The sequence below is a fragment of the Halichoerus grypus genome, chromosome 13, assembly GCF_964656455.1.
Source record: "Halichoerus grypus chromosome 13, mHalGry1.hap1.1, whole genome shotgun sequence".
Taxonomy (NCBI): Eukaryota; Metazoa; Chordata; class Mammalia; order Carnivora; family Phocidae; genus Halichoerus; species Halichoerus grypus.
Window position 1 is genome coordinate 25,809,448 of NC_135724.1, and position 24,541 is coordinate 25,833,988.

Here is a 24,541-nt window from a genome sequence, read left to right on the forward strand (position 1 = left end):
ATTGTCACACACAGACAATTATAATCAAGGCATAAGGCCCTATTGTTGACATATGACTACCAAATTATCCCTCTTTACAATAGAACTTTAAATAATTTGTACATTGTTCTTTCAGCGTTTAGACATGGATGGGCCTTTGTCTATTTTTTCCCCAAATATGTAGATCTCAAATAATACTTAAATGCTTTATGGGTGTGCTCATTGCATTAAAATTGTATTATAATTTACCAAGTAATAGTTCAGCAATCATTGGATTAGCTATCCCAATAACTAATTAATCCAATGATTATTTATGCTTTTAAATGTATAGATAAGAAATATAATATTAATTATCAGATGCCTGGAGAATGATGAGATATATAACTTTAGTTTTCACTACATATGTTTTTTTCAACCAGAGCCAACTTCTCAATTCCTTTCTCTCTTTAAATCTCAAAAACCCTACATGTATGTCTTTTTCTCTTGAGAGATTTTGGCCATGAAATGAGAATTTTCCAACATGCTTTTACGATAAGCACATCACAGATACCAGCTAAATGTCAAATTTAATTCTTTGTTCTTGTACATGCTTTATACTTGTCTCCAGCATTTCCCATCAGATGTTAAATTTTTTTTTATTTTTAATAAAAACTAGCATGTCAATATGGACCGCATAGCAGGTATACACATCTTCAACATAAGTTCATTTAAAACATGACATTTCACTATATTGAGATAAAAATCCAGCTGGTGTTGGATTTCTTCATTATCATTTGCAACAAAAATAACCCCACACATCTATTCCTTACAATTTTTACTTAGGTTATCTCATTTAATAGGTGTCCTTTTAGTTGCAAATAACCGGATCTTTATTTAAGGTGCAGTAATGCTCACTGCAATTTGGTTCCATCAGGATGAGCGAATATAGAGACTGGATGCTGACAACATACTTAACAGTTGTATGGAGGACAACTGAACGGATGGGGCAAAGCTGTGTAGAACGCCCACAGACCCCTGACGCACACAGAGCATGTTTCTGCCATCCTGATGCTGTATTTCACCTTTCTTCAGTTACTTAGTATTTTTTATCTTAGAGTGTGGGAAGACAGCTGGGAACAAGATGCTGTCCTTGTCCTTCAGGAATTTACAATCTAAACGGGGAGACAAAACATACACATGAGAAGTTAAAAAACTGTTCAAGACTAAACTAACAGATCAAGACATTAATCAAAGCGAAGTCATGGTATGTAAGTCACTGTGACCATGAGAGAAAATTCAGAGGTGAGATTCTCTGGGCCAGGGTAACCAGGAAGGGCTTTATAGATTTATCAGAGAGGATATGGAATAGGAGTTACATCTTTTGAAAAATCATTGCAACAAGGATATGTTTTCTACAAATTCAAACTGCAGAGGAATTAATGATGAAATTTTAAGTTTTCCACTCATGACTCCATGGATCTCTTTCCAGAAGCAACCACCATTACTGTTTTTCCTATAGGTCTTTCCAGTACATTTAACTACTTTTAAATTGATTCTGAATTGATTTTGTTTTGATTTTGAGAGGTCATGCGTAATGAAGGGTTAAATTGTTGTCTATCCACATAAAAATAAGACCCACTCAATGTAATTTATGCAATAGCGACCTGTCTATCTAGGTCTGTCTTGAGGTACCCCAGTGGATTTCCAAGTTGATTGTCACCACAGCAATCTCTTCTCCATCTGCCTTTAGTTTCTGTCTTGACCCACTTTGGTTTAGATGCATTTCTAGCAGAGGGGGGCAGTAGGGCATGCTCCTGTTTCTAAGACCTTTGGGGACATCACTGTAGTCAGGTTGCCCCCTCCTCTCCTTTCCTCAATCCGAAATCCTGGAAAGCTTCCTAAATGGAAGAGTTAGGAATCCAAATTCTGACACTTTGGAGAGATGCTCTAACGTAGACCTTAAGCATATTATCCATTGAATTAATGTACCCCAAAGCACCAAACTCCCATATTGGGAGATTCTTCTGGAATTCCAGCCAGTCCTGCTTTTGTTTCTACTACTCTCCCACGCACGCGGACACCAAAATGCACATACTGGTCACAAAGGAGAAAAGATTTGTGTGATCCTGGGTAAGCTTTTTATAAGTTATTTCATATTAAAACTGTTGGCTTGTGTCTGCAGGAAGAAGGACTAAAAACCAAAAACAGCCTTTCTACTTCTAAATTGAACAGCCTTTGCCCTAGACTATCCTTCCTGGTGTCTCTGGGAGTGGAAACAGAAATCTTAGGAGGTGGAACAGCTCCACCAATTGGTTTCCTGGGTCTCCTTCAGAAGCGATTTTTTTCAAAGGGGTGAATATAGCTGACTGTAACCGGACAATGGAAGAAACCACGGCAGAGGTAAACTTTTGAAGGAAGGATTTCTACTGAGTAGGTTCATCTTAGCACAAACCCACGAAAGCAACAGAAGGGAAGAAATGATAACGATTATTGATTTTCTTTTAACTTCAAAGCCCAATGCTATTCATGTTTATTGTTTTATTTAATCACCACAGAACTATATTTAAACAGCTATCATTGCAGGTGAGTTCCACTTGTCAAAGCTCACAGATTTGGAACAGAGCAGCATTCAAAACTACAATCTGCCTAACCCCAGGGCTTCCATATTTGAGGAGAGAGATGGTAGAAATGAAGATTTTGAAAGGAAGCCTGGAAAAGCTGTGAGACACCGAGAATGGCCAAATATGTCTCCGGGCCTATCTGAGGTGCTCTCTTCAGGGACGCTTTCGTCGAGTATGCTTCAAGAACTCTTGCTGTTTGAAATGGTCGTCTGTTATTACCCGTTAGTAAACAGATTTGTACTGCTAGTGCCACTTCCCTCGTTTATCTTGAGTTCCCAACTGAACCCACGAAGTAAAGATTGATGGGAATGATTGCTGGCCAGGGATCCAAGAAAATTGTGTTCTAGTCTTGTATCTGGCACCTGTTAAGACCTCAGTTTCTTTTCAACTGTGGTTCTACGGTGTTCGCCGCCAAACATAGTAGGTGCTTAATAAATACTTTATGTGATTAGTTGGGCTCAATGTTTCCGGCAGACGCTTGAGCGTCCATAGGGTAAAAGCCACAAGATTACCGGAGTGTGGATACCCATCCACCAGCTTTGGGCAGCCAGCAGCTTAGGGCCTTGTATCGCTGATGTGCGAGGTTGGGGCCTAAGAACATCGCCCGAACACTGGAGAAACTTAGAGGAAGGGAAGACAACCCAGCAATTAAGAAGTATCGTGCTAGGCGCTTATCTTTTAGACTTCGCAGGGACCTTTCAGAGCATGCATTATTAGCACCATTTTTAACGAAGACAAAACCAAGATTCCGGTTCTTCAAAAATACCTGGCATCCCCTACCCGGCTCCTAATAATACCCATAAAAGATCCCCGCTTGGGCTTATTTACATCTCGGACCCCGCCCCGTTTACCACCACGAGGGCCCCGCCCACTCATTCGCCTCTGGGCGGGCCCAGGCTGGGTCGGGTCCCCCGGCTTCTGCGGACCTCTCTTCTGCCCCAGCTCGTCCCGTCCTCGAGGTGGCCCTCGGGCCTCCCCCAGGGACGAGCACGTGTCCACTCCCGGCCAGAGTACGGAAGGTGGACTAGGCGGCGGCCCCCACAGGCCCCACCCAATGGCGCTGGCAGGAGATCGGGGAGGGGACCCCGAGCCGAGCCGATGAGGGACGGGTGGTCGGCAGCGCGGCAGGTTACGTGCCTTCCCTTCGCCTGCCCCCATCCCTTCCCTTCCCAGAGCCTTTCGTGGGAGCGCGCCCGAGACGTAGTCAACCGAAACCATGAGCGTCCCACCCCGCCTCGTCCTCGGCCGCCCGGCAGCCCTCCCGCCCGGCCGCGCCTCGCCTCACGCTCTACGGGGGAGGCGGGACCAATCAGCGAGCGACGTCTCCCTTCCGATTCGAGGCCCCCGACGCGCGGCTCACACCCCGAGCACCACGCGCGCTCATTGGCTGCGGGCGCCGCCGGTCCGGCCGGGAGGGCGGGGCGGCCGAAGGGAAAGGAGGTGGGGAGGTAGTGGCCCGCGACTCTCCGAGCCCCGCTCGCGCCCCGGCCCTTCCCGGGCGCTTGGCCTCCTTCCTTCCCTCCTCCGCTCGCCCTGTCTTCCGTGCGCGCCGAGCGCTGCGCTCGGCCGGCGTGCCTCGCGCCCTAACGGGCGGCCGGGGGCGCCAATCAGCGGGCGGCAGGGTGCCAGCCCCGGGGCTGCGCCGGCGAATCGGCGGGGCTCGCGGCCCGGGGTGGGAGGCGGGTCTACCGCGCGGCCGCGGCGGCGGCGGAGCAGCTCCCAGCCAGCAGCCAGCGAGCGCCGATAGAGCTGCCCGGAGGTGGGTGCGCCGCGCCGCTGCGGCCGGCGGCGGAGGGCGCAGGGCGGAAGCGGAGGTGGGCCGGCGGGCGCGGCGGGGGAGGGCTCGGCCGTCCGGGCGGCCCGGGCGCGGGGGGGAGGTGGAGGATGCGGGCGGGCGCGCGCCTGAGGGGAGGAGGGGAGGAGAGGCGGCGGTGGCGGCGGGACGCGCGTCCCCACCCCCTCCCTCCCGCGGGCGGTGGCCGAGCCCGCGCCCCCTCCCCGCGCGCGGGCCGCGGGCCGGGCAGTGGCTGGGGGGCGGGGCGGGGCGGGGCGGGCCGGTCGGCCGCGAGAGTGTTTTCAGTTCCGCCTCCAATCGCCCCTTCCCCTCTCCCCTCCCAGCCCCTCATCCCATTCGGAAGAGGAAGGAACAAAAGGTCCCGGACCCCCGGCTCTGACGGGGCGGGACCCGGAGCCTCGGTGCAGGTAAACCGGCGGCGCCCGGCGGCGCCCGGCGGGCCCTCGGGGCTAGGGGTGTGTTTGCTTCGGGCTCGGGTCGGCGAGGCTCGCCGCGTCACATCGCCACGGGGGCCGGGGGGCCGGGGTGTGGCGGGGTCGGGGCGCGGGGGCGTGGGGCCAGGCGGGCCGGAGGGGAAGGGGTCGGCACCCGAGCTACCCGGCCGGGAGCGGGGGCCGGCCGGGGCCCGTCCCCTCCGCCGCGAACACGCTTAGTAGTTTGTTCTGATTTTCAAAGCCGGAGGGACCGAGCTCTTGTTTCGGGAGTTGTTGGCAAGCCGTGTTAGGAGCGTGCGATACTTTGCTTCCACTTTTTTTTTTTTTTTTTGTCCTGTAACCTTTGTTAACCATTCTAGTCCCAGGGTCTGAATTGCTTGTGTGTACTCTCACACAAGCACGCACACGGCTGATAACTCTGTCGAGATCCTTCTGCGCCCACTTGTGAAAGTTGCTCTGTGAGTGGAGCCTATTAGTTTTTATCACACGCCTTTAGAAAGCACGCTAATTGATTTCACGTATTTCAAACTTGGTTTACAAATTCGCAACTTTAATTGTTTTGCTCTCTCTTGGGGGATACCGTCCTTGGGGTTGGGTACTTTGGCCTTTTACTTACTTAACCTTTCTGTGGTTATGGTTTCCTTTTGATCCGAAACAAAAGAAAAACAATACCTAGGTTGGTTTTGTTGTTCCTTCCTCTTGACCCCTTAAAAGCTAAATACTACTGGTTTGTTGTCAATTAAACCTTTATTTAAAAAAGCATCTCCCGGTAAAACGAGTTTGGACGCAGCATTTTCCATCAGAATTGTGTCTTGTTTGTTACAGTTTGGAGTGTCCCAAATTTTGTTTTAGACTTCTAAAGTGACACACGAAGAGTAACTGTTAATGAATAAATAAATGGTCACGCAAACCTACTTGGAGTAATTCCATCTTTCAAAAGAGCTCCCAGAAATTTGAATTAATTTATAGAATTCTTGATAATTCTGTTATCTTAGTTTCTTTTCATTTGCTCTCTTCTGATTTTATATGAATTGAACCGTACTGTACTTCTGATGTAAGGATGTTTTTCCTTGAGCCGAATAAGATAATAAATTTGCTATTACTCTGAAAATACATTTGCTGGTATTCTAGTTTTGACCCCCTTTAAAAAGTTTTCCTTAGATAGAAGTGTAAGTTAAATAGTTAAATGAAGTTTGAGGAGTTTAATGTAAATAAAGAGATAAGTGAAGCAAATGTAACACAGATGGGAGAAATAATGTAAAATGGATTTCATAAATGCATCCTAGTTTGAGGATTTTTTTCATTTGCCTTAAAACAACATACAGGATATTGGTGGAATTTTTCTCAGTCAGAAGGTCATTTAGCAAACATTTATATTAAATTCAGAAAGTAACACTGATTTTTTTTTTAAAGTTCCCTGATTTTTGCCATAAAATTAGTTGTGGTAGTAGATAAGGATATTTTGAGTCCAAATGCCCACTTAGTACTCTTAATGTTAAAACTGAGTTTAAAGTAGTCCATTGGCAAATTTTTATTAATGTGATTGGAAACATCCATTTTTGGGCTTGCTCAGGAAGAAATGGCTCTTAGAGTCGCTTTTGTATTTTGTAGCTATGCCTTCTAAAGTGATTTCACATTGTAGGTGTTCAGCAAAAGTTTGGTTTTTCATGGTTGAAACTTACCTGTGCCTAGTAAGTAAGTGATCACATCTCTACACAGTCTGTAAGGTTCATGTAATAATAGTCTTATAAGAAACCATGCAGGGTAATTTCCTGTTGTTTGTGGCTTGTCAGGCCTGGTATGTGTTTTAACTAAGTAGGAATTTGGGGATGGTTTTGTGTATTTCAGCAGTCATTCTCTTTAATAGGAACAAAGGTGGTTTCTACTTCAGGATGGCAAAAGGTCCCCTTTTCATTTTCATATTGTAAATATTAGAATCCTATTGCTATAATCTTTTTACTTCATGTTGAGGGGAGATGTGTGAGTGAAAAACAGTCGAGCTGCATCACCTGCTGATCAAAGACCCATTAAATTTTTACATTGAGCAAATATTTTCAGTTTTGGCTTTTATAAATGTCTGAAAGCTCTCTTTATTCTTGTTTAGTTTTCATTCTGTTGGCTTTGTGCTTTAGGACTCCAAAGACCTTGTTTTGTAGCAGCTTTTTATACAGGTGTTTTTGTAATGCATATAAAAGCTGTATTTAGTGCAGTCTGGCAGATGGGGGCTTATTCATGTTCTTGGGACAAGAGTCATTTTTAGAGGATGGAGAGGGGCATGTCTTTAAGATACCTTGTCTTCTGATGGGAGGAGAGGAACCGTTTTAAGCTTTTAGTTTTTATAAGATGAAAGCTGTTTTCCACCAAGTATTGCAAGGGTATGTCAGAAATGAGAAATCCAAAGATTTCAAAAGCAATCAGGAGATTTATTCAACAAAATAACTTGTATTTATTGAACAAGTAGCATTTATTCAATTATTCAACAAATAAAATAGCCTTTGCTGTGTCAGGCCCTGGACTCAGTAATAAAGGATCTAACAAGGAACAAGTATACCCCTGTTCCTTAATGGAATTAGAAAAGTGGAAACAACTCCTATCTTCTGCCTGCCCTCCAGTCTTTAGAGTAAGAAAATCATGTTATTGTACAAATTGAGGGAGCTTGTGATGCATTACTGAGCCAGTTCCTAAAGTATGCTTGCATTGCTTTCTGTAGAGGACATCACCAGGGAAGATGTCAGGTGTTAACTCATAGTGTAACTGGGAACAGTCTGTATTTGGGGGCGGGAGGGGGGAGACTTGTCACCATTTTTTCACAATCTATACAAACTGAGGATATGGCCAGTGTTTCAGAAACATACTTGTTGCTGAACAGATGAACACGTGTAGAGCTAAGCTTAATTAGGCCTTAGTTTGATTATACGTTGCCCTTTAGTTCTAGAAACTGGCTGAAGAAAGAAAGCAGATCTGCATCGGACAGGTTCCAGTGAAAGAATTGGAAATAAAGTGCAAAGAAACTGAGCTGCATCGAGAATAAGGATTGGACTAGCCTCATGTAGTGGAATGGCCATGGGTTGTGGAGTCAGGCCTAGGCTAATGGCTGGTTTCTCAGTTACTATGTTGGGCAAATTACTTAACTCATGAGCCTTGGTTTTCTGACTGAAAACAGGTAATGACAGCTGCCTCTTCCCGTTATTACAAGGATTAAATGATTGTGATTGAAATACTTAGAACTTGCCTCAGACATAGGGTCCTCCCAGATGATCACTTGCTCTCTTCTCCTTGTGGCTTTTAGTTGTTTTCTTTCTAATCCAGATGATTTGCCTACACTCTTATTCTTGACCTATTATAAAATGCTTTTGAGAACCAGACACTAAGCAAAAAAGGCCTGAAATAGCCGTAAACTGTCCTAAGTCCACACCTAAAGTTCTAGTCACAGGAGAGCCATCGAGACCCTTCATCAGAACCTGTTGGCATATATTTCAGATGTTTCTAACAAAGTTATCTAGCTTCTAAGCCCACAGATTAGAAAGAAGTAGATTGTGGGTAATGTGGGAGGTTTAGGGGAGTGTAGTGGGGGGTGGGGTAGGAGGATGGGGAACTGTTAGCCTACTGTGTTGTAAGAAAAAACAGATAACAGCCTGGTGAGGATAATAGAGTTAATCTACAAGACACAAAACAAATATTCAGAGCCTAACTAGCATGTCTGGGACCATTCAGTACAGGACCAGACCTGAAAGCGTAGTAATGAATGTTCATCAATTAGTTTAAACCATGTTTGGGAAGATCTTTTAAGAATGCAGTAATCTACATAGTATACTTTAGATTGTTATTCAGGATGATTAACAAATGTTCCTAAAGGGGTAGAACGTTGTGCTATTTCAAATGACTTCTTTCTTTCTTTCTTTTTTTTTTTTTTAAGATTTTATTTATTTATTTGACACAGAGAGAGAGACTTCGAGAGAGGGAATACAAGCAGGGGGAGTGGGAGAGGGAGAAGCAGGCTTCCCGCTGAGCAGGGAGCCCGATGCGGGGCTCGATCCCAGGACCCTGGGATCATGACCTGAGCGAAGGCAGACACTTAACGACTGAGCCACCCAGGCGCTCCTCAAATGACTTATTTCATGAAAGATCCACAGTACCTACTATGACCAACATGGTTGTCATTTGTTTTGCCATTTAGAGCAGCACCACGATTCCAGTCTGAGAAGCCTTTCATTTTAGGCCAGTAGTAAAGAAAGGTGATCTAAGTGGTGTAGCACCCCATGCCACCCCTTTTCTTCAGAGTAAGTTATTTGTCAGTCTGTAGGGGTGTCATGTAAAATGTTTCACTCTAGCTTTAAGACCGTGTGCTAGAGATTTCGAGAACTGAACAAGTGTGGACAGTTGGCTAGTCTGTCTGTTGAGGGCTTCTTGCAGCTTATGTGTGTGAGTTTGACCCAGTATTAGCCTTAATAATTTTTTTTGAATTATTCTCCCTCCTACCTCTGAGTTAACTTTCTAAATCATATACTCTATTAAATGCTAATTGTTGACCTTGTAATACATAGCCTTAGCTATTTTTTAAAGGTTTTTTTTTTCCCAGTAGTACAAAAGTAATTCAGTCTTACTCATTTAAAAATGCAGTTTGCGGCTTATTGCTTGTCTCTGATCAATTTTGATCATTACTCCAGATTGTTATAATTGTAATATATTCAATTAGGATACATTTCAGTGCTGATTCTAGATAGACAGATCGAGGATAGCTCTCAGCTTCAATTTCAGTAATTTCATGTGGGGAGAATATAATTTTGCCAAGCTAGTTGAATTTAGACACTGCCTCCGATTTGGCCAGATAGCCAGAAACATTAGGGTAATTCTGTGATTTACATACTTGCCTTACATTCTAGAGTGGACGGGTTCCTCTTAATGCATCGGAGCCATAGTGGTGGAACCGGTGCTTGGTAATTTAGATCTGTCTTTAGTTTGTGCTTGTAAGAAAACAGAAATCCTAAAGTCAGTGATTTTAATACCATTAAAATTTGTGAGTTTACTATAAAATGGTCACTGATTTTCCTGGGTAGTTCTGTACTTTTTCAAAATCTGAATTACTTTGGCCTCAAGATGAAAACAATGGAAAGTGAGTGTAGACCCTGGTTGCTATCTGTTCAGTCCACGGGTCCAGTTTGCATCTGAAAACCTGCATTTCCTTAAATCTGGTGTCCTACTCCTAACTTGGTAGGGGGAGGGCAAAGTTTCAGGCTTAATGTATTCAGTTAGTAAGGAAGAATAATCATGGGGGAGCCACTGGAAGTCCATCAAGTTCATTACCTTGAGTCTTTGAATTCAAAAAAGACTGGATCTCAGGAAGTAACATGGGAAATCTGTGATCCTGTAATTTGCCCGTGTTTAAGGTAAAGTACATTTTCATATGTTGCTTCAGCTCTTCCAACAATTTTGTAAAGAGATAATGGTTAAGCTTTTGTAAATATGAAGGAAATGTTCTATCTTAATCCCATCCGTCATTACAAAATGTGGGGCAGTGAATCTGATTTGCAAAGTTCACAGAATAAACTCCTGATAAATGCTGCAATGGGAGCTGGACCCATGAGCTTTCTCCCTTGATTTGAATGAACTATGGAAACTTTTTTGTTGACTAGAGCTGTTCTATCTGTGGCAGTGAATGCAAATTTTCCATGTTTAGACCAACCTTTTACTTCCTAGACAGGTGGTTAGGGTGTAGTTCATGTAAACTGGCCAATTAAACTTTTATTTATAAAATGTTTTAAGTATCAGGAGGGTCCAGCTTTGGCCTGTAATTTGTACGTTGGTCATTTCTGCTCTAAACCCGCAGTTTTCAGACTGAAGGCGCACAAACACCTATGCGCACAACAACAACCAGAAGGCTTTGCAAAAAAAAAAAAAAAAAAACTAAAAATGAAACATTCTGCAGAATCTCAAAATGTAAGGGGAATGGGCAGTTGCTGAAGCCCTGCCTGCTTGGTTTTCCTCTTCCCCAGGAAGCCTTTGGAGCTCCACTGAAGAATAATAGATCGTGGAGAAAAACTTTGGCTGTAGACCCAAACTAACAGGGTGGACACTAGCCACATGTGGCTATTTAGCACTTGAACTGTGACTACAGTAACTGAGGAAATAAATGTTAAATTTAATTTAATAGAAAGTTCTGTGGAACAACCCTATTCTAGACTTGGCTTTGATTACACTTTCACAGCCTGAGGACTGTACCCACTTGAAGTGGCTGCTTCAGCAGAAGGTCAAGACAGACTCTGGGAGTTTGAAGGGCAGTTGGAGTACTGAATATTCCTGCTGAGTTAAGTCTGGGCCTGGGCCTGTGTGGTCCCCTAATAATTGGATGCCCCCTCTTTTTTTTTTTTAAATAATCTGGAAATGATAAAACCAGCATGTAATTTTATGTTTACAAGCTGATTATAGACCTATAGATTCCATACAACTCATTCAAGGTGAAAGGAATAGAACTCCCAAGATCAGGTAGTCAAGTCTCTTTACACAGCAATCCCTATGTAATGTAGACTTGCACTGAACTAATGACCTACTTTCAGGGTTAAATTCAAGCTCTCACATTAGGTTTTGAGAGTCCATAAAACTGAATACATGAATGTTTTCTATTTGCTTTAGTTTAAAAGGTGCCCATCGTTCTCCATCCCGTGGGGCCACCTTAGGTTTCCAATGGCAGTGTCTTTCCTTACTAGCTTACAACTTTGGAAAAAAGCATAGTAACAGTGAGAATTGAGGAATCTGTTTTTCAGTTAGTTTTTATGTATCTTTATTTTTTTTAATGCTTTCTATGATCCTCATTTCTTTGACGAAAACCATTGTAAAAATCCACGCCATTAGTAATTTGCTTTTTTCTCTACCTGTGTGGTATACGTTTGAACATGAATTGCCAAAAATCTAATAGTGATTTTACACTATTTCTAGAAGGACCTTAGGTGTTCTTTGAGATAGTACCATCACATTTCAAGTGTTTTATGTTGAAATATCTAACTTGATTTTCATCTGAAATAAAAATTCATATAGGTATTTGGGGAATATTTTGTCTTTGCAATTTGAAGATATTTGAAACCTGCATTTGTTTTCTATATTTAATCACTTCCTTTGTTCTAGACTTGAACCTTGCGAAATGTTTTTTTGCTACTCTTTCATATTCCGTTTCTTACCTCCCTTTCAGAAGTCACCAGTGAATTCTGAACAGCCAAGTTTAGCAGTCTTTTTCAGTTATACTGTTGTTTTCAGTGTTTGCCACTATTGACTATACTCTTCTCTACCTAGGTTTCTTAAAAATCTCACAGGCCTGCTGAAACAGACCCAGATTAGGCCCATTCCACCTGCTACAAATACTGAATGAAATGATGGACTTTATTTCTCTTATGTATATAGTTGATCTAGAGCGGGAGAGGGAGAGGAAAGAAGAGGGAGAGAAATGTTCCCAGGTACCAGAAATTTGGAAATCAGTCTGTGTTAAGGAAAAACTGGTTTTGGGGGAATTTACTAGATAAGAATCCAGCAGCTAGGGATGGAGTTGTAATGCTAGGACTCAGGGAACTATATGCTAAGTGTGTGTGTGTGTGTGTGTGTGTGTCTAGAAACTATTCCAATAAAAAACATAAAAAACATCTGTGGTCTCTGGGAAAAACAAGACTCAAACCTCATAAAGGAACTAGTAGTAACCACTAGTCTTTATAGATGGACTTAAATATGAAGGTCAAGCATGGTAAATAAAAAGCAGATACCAGCTAGATGTAGAATGATGGGCTTTTAAAATAGGTAACACATTATTGTCATTCAAAATTCAAAAGGTACAAAAGGATTTATGGTGAAAAGTCTGTGTCAGCCTGTCCCTTGCCCCACCCAATTGCCTTTCCAAAGGCTAGTAGTATTTCTAGGTTTTTGTGTAATGCTCCAGAAGCTCTGTGCATATATGAGCAACTTTGTGTATATATTACCTTTTAGTACAAATGGTCATATATTTCACATAACAGTGTATCTTGTAGATTATTTCACATCAGGACATAATAAGTACCTTTTTACTTCAGTTTTACAGTATTCTTTGAATGGGTGCCTATAATGTATTTGACCAGTTGTCCATTGATGGACATTTAGGTTATTTCTAGTCTTGTGGTATTAAAAACAGTGTCGCAACAAGTAAACTTTGTTTATTCATCATTCTATACATGCATGAGGTAGATTTCTAGAAGTAGGTTAAAGGATATCTACATTTGTATGATTTATTTTAGGGAATGTACTTTATTCCTTTTTTTTTTCCTTTTAAGTAGGTGGTACATGCACATGGTGCAAAATTCAAAAGGAACAAAATAGTAAATAGTGAAAACTAAGTCTCCCTTAGATCTACCTCCTGCTGGGGCGCCTGGGTGGCTCAGTCCGTTAAGCATCTTCCTTCTGCTCAGATCATGATCCCAGAGTCCTGGGATCTAGTGCCGCATCTGGCTCCCTGCTCCATGGGGAGTCTGCTTCTCCCTCTCCCTCTGCCCCGCCCCCCGGCTCATGCTGTGTCTCTCAAATAAATAAATAAATCTTAAAAAAAAAAAAAAAGATCTACCTCCTGCTACCCAGTTACACTTTCCAGAAATGGAACCACCGTTAATGAGCTTCTTTCTTGTGTATCCTTCTAGAGCTACTCTGTCCAACATGTGGCCACTAGCCACATGTGGCCACTGAATACTTGAAATGTAGCTAGTCAGAACTGATATGGCCTGCAAGTGTAAAATACACAGGAGATTTATAACAGTACAAAAAAATAGAATGTATTTTAATTTTTAATGCTGATTGCACATTGAAATAATATTTTGGATATAGTGGGATAAATTAAATTATTTAAATGATTAATTTAACATTTTTACTTTAGGTTTTTAATGTGGCTAGTAGAAAATTTACAATTGCGTGTGTGGATGGCATCCTATTTCTGTTGGGCAGCACTGGCCTAAAGAAATTCCATGTGGATACAAACATGTAGGAATATATGAGAATTTCTCTTCTCAGGCAGGTCTTTTTTCTTTTGCATTGTAGTCTGTGGGAGCATAAATCTCTTGCTGAGATGATAGTTAAAAGAGACATATCAGGCAGTTCTTCACTGTCTCATTTACTCTTATCCATTTACCATGATCATTGTGGGTCTCATCAATGAAAGTCATTGTGCACTTTGGAGAGAAGCCTGACATTATTCTTGGCTCTATGTTTTTGAACCTACTCTAATTTGCACTGGTTGCCTCTACACCTAGGACATGGCTGTCATCCTGGGATTCCTCTTCATTGTCCTCTTCCAGCGTTCTTCACTTTCTCCTTTATTAGATCTCTTATTCTTTTGGCTCTCTCTCCTTTTGATGAAACATACCCTTCAAGACTTTCCTTGGGAGAGAATGTGTTGAGTAAATATGTGGAGATGTTACATGCCTGAAAATACCTTTATTCTGCCCTGGTTGGGTAATAGAATTCTAGGTTGGAAGTAGTTTTTTTCTCCAGAATTATGAAGGCATCGGTCTATTGACCTCACTTACAGTGTTACTCTTGAGAAAACCAAAGTTCTTTTGATTCTTCTCTAAATAACCTGCTCTTTCTCCCAGGAGCCTTTAGGCTTTTCCTTTGTCTTCAGCATTCTGAAGTTTCACCCCCACCAGCCTGGATGTGGGTATGTTTTCTTCTTTTGTCCTGAGGTCTTGATCTTTGATTGGCCCTTTAGATCTGGAAACTCCCATCTTTCAATTCAGAGGTTATATCTAGATTTCTTTGACAACACCCCCCCCCCCCACGGCAATCTCTGATGTCTTTTTGAAGTCCTGTTTGGATATTGGACCGCCTAAATTGGTCCTCCAGTTTTCTTCACTTTTTTTTTTGCTATTTTCCATCCTACAGTTTTTTTTACCTTCTGGAAGATTTCCTCTACCTTACTTTTCAACCCTTCTATTGATGCCTCCTCCCTGCCGCCGCCCCCCCCCCCCCGCCCCCCTGCCCCTCCCATCTCTGCTATCAAAAACTATCAAGCTATCTTAGAACTCTTTTATTCTTTGAATGTGTCTTTTGTAAAGCAAGCTGCTCTTCAGGGTTGCTCTCTCTTGTTTCTATAGCTATGTTGATGATTTTTACAATGTTTTTTTTTTCTCTGTATGGTCTCAGATTTCTTGAGTTACATTTTTCTGTTTTTAGCCATTTTTCCCTTAGGTAATGAGAGTCATCCCTAATTACAAAGGTAGGGGTCCAAAAAACTGCTTGGAAACTGAGCACGTGGGTGAGTCTTGTCTCCTTTCAGTTTCATTGTAGAGTGATATGTGGGGGCTGTTTGTTGGTAAACTCTCAGTATTAGTATCTGTACGTCTTCCCTCCTGGGTTTGGTCAGGTACCCCAGAGAAGAGTCTTGATCTGACTAAATGGGTAAAGGTCTGGCTGCTAGTATTTTGGGAGCCAGAACCCAGTGGAGGAAGGGGTTAGGAGTCCATATTTAGCATACAATGTACTCCCCCTGTTCCTTTACTCCCTCTCTTTTCCTAGTGGTCCCCAGGCCGTCTCCTAGTCCAGTGAGACTGTTCTACTCTCTGCTGAGAATAAACATTCAATCTTCCGTAGAGGGAGAGGAACAGGACCCCGTGACAAAGTGGGGGAGCGGGTCTGAGGATGTCATTGCTTCTCAAATAACTCTCACCCAATCCTGCCTATTTCATCTCTTCTCTCAGCCCTCAGTGTTTGCTGTGACTGGTGCTGTTTTTTTTACTTAATCCTTTGAGGATTCTGCTGTGAAAATCAGGATGTTTCCCCACACCTCGCCTAGAGTTAGTAGTTCTCTGATCTCTTCAACAGTGACTACTCATCCATTTGTTTTCCAGTTACCAAAATTTTGCTTGTTTTCTTTTTAACCCTTCTCTCTATCCTCATGAGATTCTTTTTGCTTTTTCTAATTGTTTTATTATGGTTTTTAATAGGCTGCTGTTTTCACCTGCAACCTACTGATTAAAGTTTTCCATTAAATTTTAAAGGATAACTCTCTGAAAGAATTAGAATGTATAACTTCAAATCGGAATGAGGGAGTGGAAATAAATTTGATCATTCCAACAGAAGGCAGAAGAGGAGGGAAAAAAAGCAAAGAAGATGCTTGGGAATTAGAAAACACAAAATAAGATGATAAAAATTAGTGAGGTATTTTCATAAACCTAATACATAATTTCAGGTAAAGCTTGCTGAGTAAAAGAGAATGAAACATAAAAAAAAAAAAAAAAAAAAACTAAATGCTTTTTATTAGTAGACATACCTAAAAGTATGATGACATAGTTTCAAAGTAAAGGAATAAAAAAAATATACACTAGACATAATCTATGTCTTAATCCATCTTGGGCTGCCATAATAGGATTCCATAGACTTGGGACACTTATAAACAACAGAAATTTATTTCTCACAGTTGTGGAGGCTGGGAAGTCCAAATTTAGCGTGCCAGCAGATTTGGTATCTGGTGAGGACCTGCTTCCTCCAACTTCATAGATACCTTTCTTTTTGCTGTCACCTCCTATGGTGGAAGGAGGCAGGGGAATTCCCTAGGGTCTCTTTTATAAGGACACTAATCCCACTCATGAGGAGATGTTTGTTAGTAAAGAACTAAAAATTAATGAGCTAACTATACAATGTAAAAGAAAAGAAAAGAAATAAATTTGAGTAATGTTAATGAAAAAAAAGTTTTAATCAGATCAACTAAATGAAAGGTACATTTGCCAAGATTGATAGAGGAGGACAAAAGGGCGCAAATGTATTAGAAATCAAAAAGGGATATGACTACAGACAAATTGAGATTTAAAAACTGAGAACACTGTGGAGCTTTTTGTCTTTAAACTTGAAAACAGATAGAATGCACAATTTCTTGCAAAGTAAATGACCAAAATTGGCTTAAGAATAAGAAACCTGACAAGATTATAATTTATTTATTTTTTTAAAAGATTTTATTTGTCCAAGAGAAAGAGCACAAGCAGGGGGAGTGGTAGGCAGAGGGAGAAGCAGGCTCCCCACTGAGCAAGGAGCCCAGTGAAGGGGACTCGATCCCAGGACCCTGGCATCAGGATCTGAGCAGAAGGCAGGTGTGTAACCGACTGAGCCACCCAGGGGTACTGACAAGATTATAATTTAAAGACTTAAATTAGACATCTACCTACAGCAAAATAAGATTAAATAAAAACCCAAAACCAAAAACCCAAATCCCAAGTGAAAACCCCAGATGGACAAGTTGTATAAAACATATGAAGAGGGGCACCTGGGTGGCTCAGTCGGTTAAGTGTCTGCCTTTGGCTCAAGTCATGATTCCAGGGTCCTGGGATCAAGCTCCACTTTGGGCTCCCTGCTCAGCGGGGAGTCTGTTTCTCCCTCTTCCTCTGCCCCTCTGCCTGCTTGTGTGTGCTGTCTCTCTTTCAAATGAATAAATAAAATCTTAAAAAAAAAAAACATGAAGAATCAGTAATTCCAGTTTTATACAAAATGTTATAGAAAATAACAAAAAATTATTTTGTTAGGCTACTGTAATCTTGATACTCTGGGTGGGACAAGTGTAGTATGCAAAGGGAGATGAACAGGCCACATCTCACTAATGAACGTGGCAATAGAAATTTTGGGTAAAATGTTAGTATTTGCTTAAAAAATACCATGACTAATAAGGGCGTGTCTCAGGAATGTAAAGATGATTAAACATTAGAAAACCCGTAAATGAAATCAACACATCAAAGGAGAAAAGCCATATGATAATCTTCATGGTTGAAGGGGAAAAAAGCATATGATTAAATTCTGTACTCATTCTTAGAAAACTTAGGAGTATAAGAGAACTTGCTTAATTTGAGTAAAGAGTGTTGGTTAAAAAAAAAAACAGACACAGAAGTGTATATAAGGCATGATTCCAATTATATGAGTTTCTAGAACAGGTAAAATTACTTTGATAGAAATCAGATCAGTAACTGCCTGGGGTGAGGAAGGGACACAAGGAAACTTTCTGGGATGATGGTTATGTGGATGTATACATTTGTCAGAACTCATCGAACTATACATTTAACATCTGTGCGTTTTACTGTATGTAAACTATGCCTCAATAAAGTTGATTTTTAAACAGTATGTAAAAACCATGCATTTCTGTATACCAGCAAGACAGAAAATTTAAAAAAAAGTCGCTATTTAAAATGACAACACAAACTACAAAATACCTAGGGAAAAATAAAACAAACGTGTGAGACCTTAATGGAGAAAATTTTAACACCCTTATAATTCAAATTTTAAGCAGACATACTAGTGTTTATGAATGGAAGACACTATCATTAATATGTCCGTTTTCCTCCACTTATTTATATATTTGGTGTCATTCCAATTAAAATCCCAGGAGGTGAAAGAGGATTCACTTCATCAGATACCAAGACATATTCTTTCGCTTTAGTAGTTATGAGGTGATGGTATTTGCCTCGGATATAGATTAATGGAAGAAAAAAAAAAGAGCCTGGAAAAACAAGTAGCATTGTAATTACTAGGGAAGATTCAATATATGGTACGGGTGTACTTGGTTATCTTTGTTGGGGAGGGGAGGGTCCCTGCCTCACAGCATACACAAAAATAAGTTACAGGGATGAAAAGCAAAACTTCAGACTTTATGACTTTTAAAAGATGACAACATATGGAAGGATCTTTAAGAAGATCCTAATGTATACATAATACAGTATTTAAAATATTGATTAAAGATGAGCTCATTAAAGTGAAATCATAAGTATAAAAAGCCATCAAAAGTAACTTGCTGGGTGAAGATATGTGGCATGTGTAACAAAAGATTATCATCCAGAATATGTAAACCTTGTGAATTAAGGAAAGGATGGTGAATATGAGCAGATGATTCAAAGGAACAGAATCCTGAAAAGTCAATAAACATGAAAATATTCTCAAACTTCTTAGGGAAGTGCAAAACATCAGCAACCCTCTGTGTCACACCCATCCTTTTGGAAAAAGTTCGAGGTACCAAATAATGTCAAATGTTGGGTAAAGTAGGAACTCCTACTTCCCTGGTGGGAATGACAATTGCTCTTATCAGGTTGACTGAATTTGGTAAAGGATATGTGGATGTCCTCCTATGCAGCTCCTAAGGCAGTGGCTATCATATGTTTTTTACGGACCCTGGTGGAAAATAATATTTTACATGTGACAAAAACTGAAGTAAAAATCTTAAAATAAGTGTACTCTGTTTTCTACTGTATTCTGGCTTATTTACTCTATGAGTTTTATTATTTTTTGCCTATTTTTTCTTTTGCTTTTTGAAAGATATTTTTCAGAATTAACTAAATTGATTTCATGTTCACCAATGGTTCACGGCCCTGAATTTAGAGAAATAGCAGAGATAACATACAGTAAAATGTCTCTTTTAATTGAGAGAGACCAAGAATTAGGTTGCAGTGTACAATGTATTTCTCACTGTGGGTCTTTTTTGATCAAGAAGTTTGAAAGTTTCTGCCCTTAAACAGCTCTCACATACCTATAAGAGGATATACATCAGACTACTCATGGCAGCTTGTAAGGTTGGAGAATTGGAAACAATCTAAATAGGAATCAAAAGGAGAATGGACAGTGAGCTGTAATAGTCACACAGTGCAATGCAGTATGAGCTGAAATGAATGAACTAGAGTTCAGGGTTATATATTGTATCAGCATGGATAGTAATAATAGTGAAAAAAAGCAATGTGACATGAACAGTATTAAAGTTTCATAGAAATTTATAAAATGCAAAGATTTATGAATACAATATGTAGCAAAACCATTAGGTGACAATGGGGGAAAATCAGGGTCCTGATTATCTCTGAGAAGCAAGGAGGAGGGGAATGGGAATGGAAAGGTATATATAAGGGACTTGAGCTATATCTATCCTATCATGTCTTATTTCTTACAGCTGATCAAATACCACAGAATGTTAAGAATTGACAGAGCTAGGTGGGAGGCCCGAGGGTGTTTCCATATTTTTTTTGGTATGACTGAAATATTTAACTTTTTAAGATAAACACCATAAGTAAAACCCAAGCTATTTGGGAGAATAAGTTCAACAAGATGTGTGAGACCTTTCCAGAGAAAATTGTACAACTTATTGATGGATATTAAGTCCAAAATAAATAGAAACATCTCATTTTCATTAATAGGGATACTTAGTATTATAAATATGTTGGTTCTTCACAAATTAATGTAAGTTCATTGCACTTGTAATCAAAATCCTATGGAGTTTTGGTGGAACTTAAACTAAACTTAAGATCACTAACATCAATTTGAAAAATAAGAGAGGGGCTCACTCTGCAGATAACCAGCTTACTAGAAAGCAGGAGTAAGTAAAATCCCGTGACACTGGTGTAGGTTTGAACAAGTACAATGAACAGAATACAAAGCCCACAATCAGACGTTGGTTTATAGGGATTAGGTAGTGACAGGAGCTGCGTGAATTACCAGAGAAAAGATAAACTATTTAGTACATGGCACTGACAAAGTGGGCTATCCTTCCAGGAGGTGTTTAGGTCACTGTCTCAGCCCTTAACCAAAAACAAATTCCTCGTATATTAGAAACCTAAATGTGAAAAGCAGAACTAAAATGTCCACAAGAATATCTAGGGAGGAGTATCTTTGTAAGATCTGGATCCTTCATGCCTCAGATTCCTCATTTGTAAATAAGGCTATCTACCCCGCTGGGTGCTTGTGAGAATTGAGTTTAATGCTTACCTGGACTCTGAGACTAACCTGTCGTGTCATAGAGTAAGCACTCAGTGTTTTCTACTGTGTTTGGGGGCAGAAAGGGGTTTCTTTAGAAAGAAGCAAAGTGAATCATAAAAGATTCTAAAGTATAAACTTGTGTACTGTAAAGGTATATGAAAGTGAGAAAACGTAAGGCTTTGGAGATTTTTTTAATACATGTGCAGTGATAGGGTTTATATCAGAATACGAACAAGAAGCAAAGTACAGCAGGGTTGAAGACTACAAAGAACATGAGCTGTAGTTTAAGGAAATAATGTAGAGAATCCTATTTGTAAAACTATGTTATACTATGATTAATAACTTGCAGGCTTTATTTGTGAGTTCAGGATAATCAGACCTCTTACTTAACTGAAACTTTCCAGTGAGTAATCTTTGAATCCCAATTTTACTGATCACTTGATAAGCTTTCTTATTGAGCTGTACAGATAAGGTCTTCCTATTCTAATGAATCCTGCCTTGTATGTCTCACTTATTGCTGAAATTAGGAACAGAATTAGTATCTGAACTTGTTTTTCAGTTCTTGCAGATGTTGAAAAAAAATTCTAACTTCAGTACAGCGCTTGCTGCCACATTACGGAAGGAGATCTGTATATTCTGCAAATGACTCATTCATATTTCAATAAGTTGATCATAAATCTAGTTTTCTTATTCCATTTCGTCTTCGGCTTGGAGCATATTGACATGGATTCCTTGTAAAAACTTAAATTCAGTCTATTATTTCAAGACTGTTGGCTAAATATATCCTAGCTACTTAAAACGCTCAACTGGTTGAAATGTATTATCAGCATTACTGAAAAATATTTTACTGGATAATTTAAAAATTCTCCAGAGATAATTAGCCAGGTGTCAGCCAGCCATGGTTACAGAGACATGACAAGTTGAGGCTGGTAACTTTCAGTGATTACATCGTTCCAAAGTGGTCATAAGTGCTGTTCTAAGACATGGGACACTGAGATCATGTGGTTGTACTAGGCCATGAGGTCACTCAGATGACCCAGAGTAGACTTAAACTTTTCATGTGTTTATTTCCATGAAGAAAAAAAATTTAAAAGGTTTCATAGAAAACTTTTAGGTCCCCAAGAACACATCTGAACTCCTAAGAAGCATTTCTCCTAACAAAAGTGTCACAGAGAACGTGTTGCTCAGATTCTTCCTACTGCTGAGAATCCCTTTCAGTGTTGCTGATTATACGGAAGTTTAAGTTTTATTCATTTTCTTAGGTTGAATCCTCATACATGAATTAATTGAACCAAAGGTGTAGACACTTTTAGATAAATTCTTGCTGTATTTTGCTTGTTCTGTCAGTTTTTCACAAGGAACAGGGATCCCTCATGGAATGCACAAAGAGTTTTGTTCTAAGGCTAAAATTGGTGTGGGGCCAGAACTGGACCTGGAGGGTCCTTAGACACCACGCCTGGAGACTGGCTGCCTCTGTTTTTCAGCAGGACTAAGTGTCTGCCTTGCTTGGGCACACTTTTACATGTGTGCTGACTACCCGCTCCCGGGCCTCTGTGGTCTTCTGGTCATGTGATGATCCCGGGGACTTACATAAAGGCCTGTATAATGCTCACCCCGTAACAGCCTTCAGATTTGCTTCTCTTTCTCTGTTCCAGGTGGTGATGTGTCTACCATCACATGCTCTTCAGTTATGTTCCTTAGTGGTAGTTGTCTTCAAATCCTCCTTTTCCCTAAAATGTCTACATCCACTTGGTCAATAACGGGTGAATTGTCTCACAGATAACTGAAGGAATACTACTCTTAACTTCTGTCCAGCTCTGTAATCCGAGCCGGCTTTCCTCTCCCCAGTGGCCTGCTGCATTGCTTCCTTGTACCCCATAGCGTAGCAATACCAGGATTTTTTTGTAACTCCTAAAATGCTACCTGTCTCCAGAAAACGTGCTGAACTTTCTGCCTGATGTTCTCTCCTCTCTGTCTTTTCAGGCTTCTGCTCTGGTGTCTTTTTTGTGATACCTCTCCCTTCTAAAGGTTGAATTAATAAGCATATTCTCCATGCCCGGCTAAGACTATATCACTTGATACTGAGGTTTATACGGCTGGCTCCCCTTCAGCATGCTTGTGGCAGAGCAGGAATTCAGCAGAAGCCCAAGGTAGCCAGCTATACCTTTTGCTGCCTGCTGGTCCCAAACATCGACTTTGGTGGATTGTTACGTGTGTTTGATGGAATTTTGTGGGTTTGCTTTATTTGTCAAGTTGTAGTTTTATGTACTGGAGTGCTTATTGATGTGTATTATGGCAGAGTCTACCACTGTGGACAGCTTAAGAGGGCTAATCTCAAGTTTTCTCTGTTCTTTACTTACCCTACAGATCTCTAGCTCTGAGCGAACTTCACTTTCTCACCAGTTCTACTGTATTGCTAAAGAAAGTCACCATAATCCTGCTTATTGGCTCCTTTCAAATTTTTAGTGTCTAAACCACAGCTGGGCTATCAAGAGTGCCTGGGCGGCATTGTGATGTGGAGTTCCAGGAGATGTCCCTTAAAAAGTGTATCCATGGCCAAATCAGTTTATGAAATTTGGCATACTATATTGCCTCTTCTGAGACCCTTGGGACAGTCTCCTGAATTGAGGCTGGGGGACCTTAACCTCATTACTTGTTCTTCCCTTTTGAGGGAATGAATAGGATTATTCATTAGATTGTGACCATTTTTTTCCTAGCAAACTATACCAAGGCCTAAATATCTTCAGTTGGGAGACCATTTTGAGAATGGTCTTTTGAGAATCCCAAGTCCTTTTTTGAGAATTATACTTCTGTTTCTTTTTTTTTTTAGTAAATGTATAGGTTTATTACAACAACCTTACTACCGTGCAGATTCCATGCAGTTTTCTGTGGAGACTGTCATATCACCAGAGAATATACCTCTTTCTTTCCAGTCTTTATGCCTTCATTTTTTTTTTTTCCTCTTTGTTGCCTTACTGTGCTGGCTAGAACATCCAGTGCATTATTAAATAGAAATGGCAACAGTGGACATCCTTGTCCTATTTCCAGTAATAAGGAAAGGGGAATTTAATGTTTCACCCATTACATATGTTGCTAGCTCTAGGTTTTTCGTAGATGTCTTTTTTCAGATTAAAGAACTTCTTCCTCTTTTCTGCTTTTCTATTTCCAGTTTGCTGAGACTTTTTAATCATAGATGGATATTAAATTAATATTGTCAAATGCTTTCTTTTTTTCTGCATCGGTTAAGAGAATCATAAGGATTTACTCCTTTACACTATAAATGAGGTGCTTGATTTTTTTTTTTTTTAATTTAAATGGCAAGTCAGTTTTGCTCCCTGGGATAAACCCCACTGGGTGATATTACTTTTTCTGTATATGTTACTGAATGTGACTTGCTAATATTTGTTACGGATTTTTCCATCTAGGAGTAGCAGACCTTTGCTTTGTGTTAGTGCAGGATCTTGGGTCCAAGCCAGTTTCTTGCTCCTGTGCCGGGGTCAGGTTGCTTTTTCTTCTACTCATTCCTTAGCATCAGTGTATGTTTGGGACTGGTGGTAGCAGTGTCTCCTGCCTTCCTCTAGCAGAGGAGACTGTGGGTATTGTTACATGGTGAAAGACTTGTGTGTGGTAGGTGGGCAAGTAGGTTCTGCCCCCTCTCCTCCTCCCCCAACAGTACCATAGCTTTTGCTCCATTCTTTCCCTTGGGCTCTGGGTGTGGAAGGCTTTCCTGATTCTCCCCTCCTAGTTGAAGGCTTTTGTTTCATAGGAGATACCAGTAAGGGGGAAGAGCTGTCTCCCCCATCTCTTGCTCCATGCCAGTCTTTGAAGAGATCCAGTTGAAGCCCTTGGAGAAGAGCTTGTGAATGAGTGCAGTTTTCTTCTGTCTGGATCTTCCATAAATTCTTAACTGTCAATCCTAGCCGACACTCAGCCTTTATCTTTACTTCTGTCTCCAACATTCAGCCCATTGACTATGACTGTGTTTCCTTTGTATCTGTGGGTTGATATCTGTCATCATTTCT

General features: G+C 40.8%; 1 protein-coding gene and 1 long non-coding RNA gene across 8 annotated transcripts in view; one reads left to right on the top strand and one right to left on the bottom strand.

The window, feature by feature from the left end:
- Positions 1-526: 526 nt before the first annotated feature.
- LOC118526789 (uncharacterized) lies at positions 527-4,101 on the bottom strand. Its single transcript, XR_013443316.1, has 2 exons — positions 3,865-4,101; positions 527-1,130 (listed from the first exon to the last, which is right to left on the bottom strand). It is a non-coding gene; the product is annotated as an uncharacterized LOC118526789 (long non-coding RNA).
- SMAD2 (SMAD family member 2) overlaps positions 4,099-24,541 on the top strand; it is an 83,925-nt gene continuing 63,482 nt past the window's right edge. For 3 of the 7 annotated variants that reach the window (XM_036078169.2, XM_036078172.2, XM_036078173.2), the window contains exons 1-2: positions 4,099-4,338; positions 4,698-4,781. The gene's annotated coding sequence lies outside the window, so the exon portion shown is untranslated. Of the gene's footprint in view, positions 4,394-4,697; positions 4,782-22,648; positions 22,670-24,541 lie in introns of those variants that run through there. The other 4 variants (XM_036078170.2, XM_078060367.1, XM_036078171.2 and 1 more) reach the window with 4 other exon arrangements.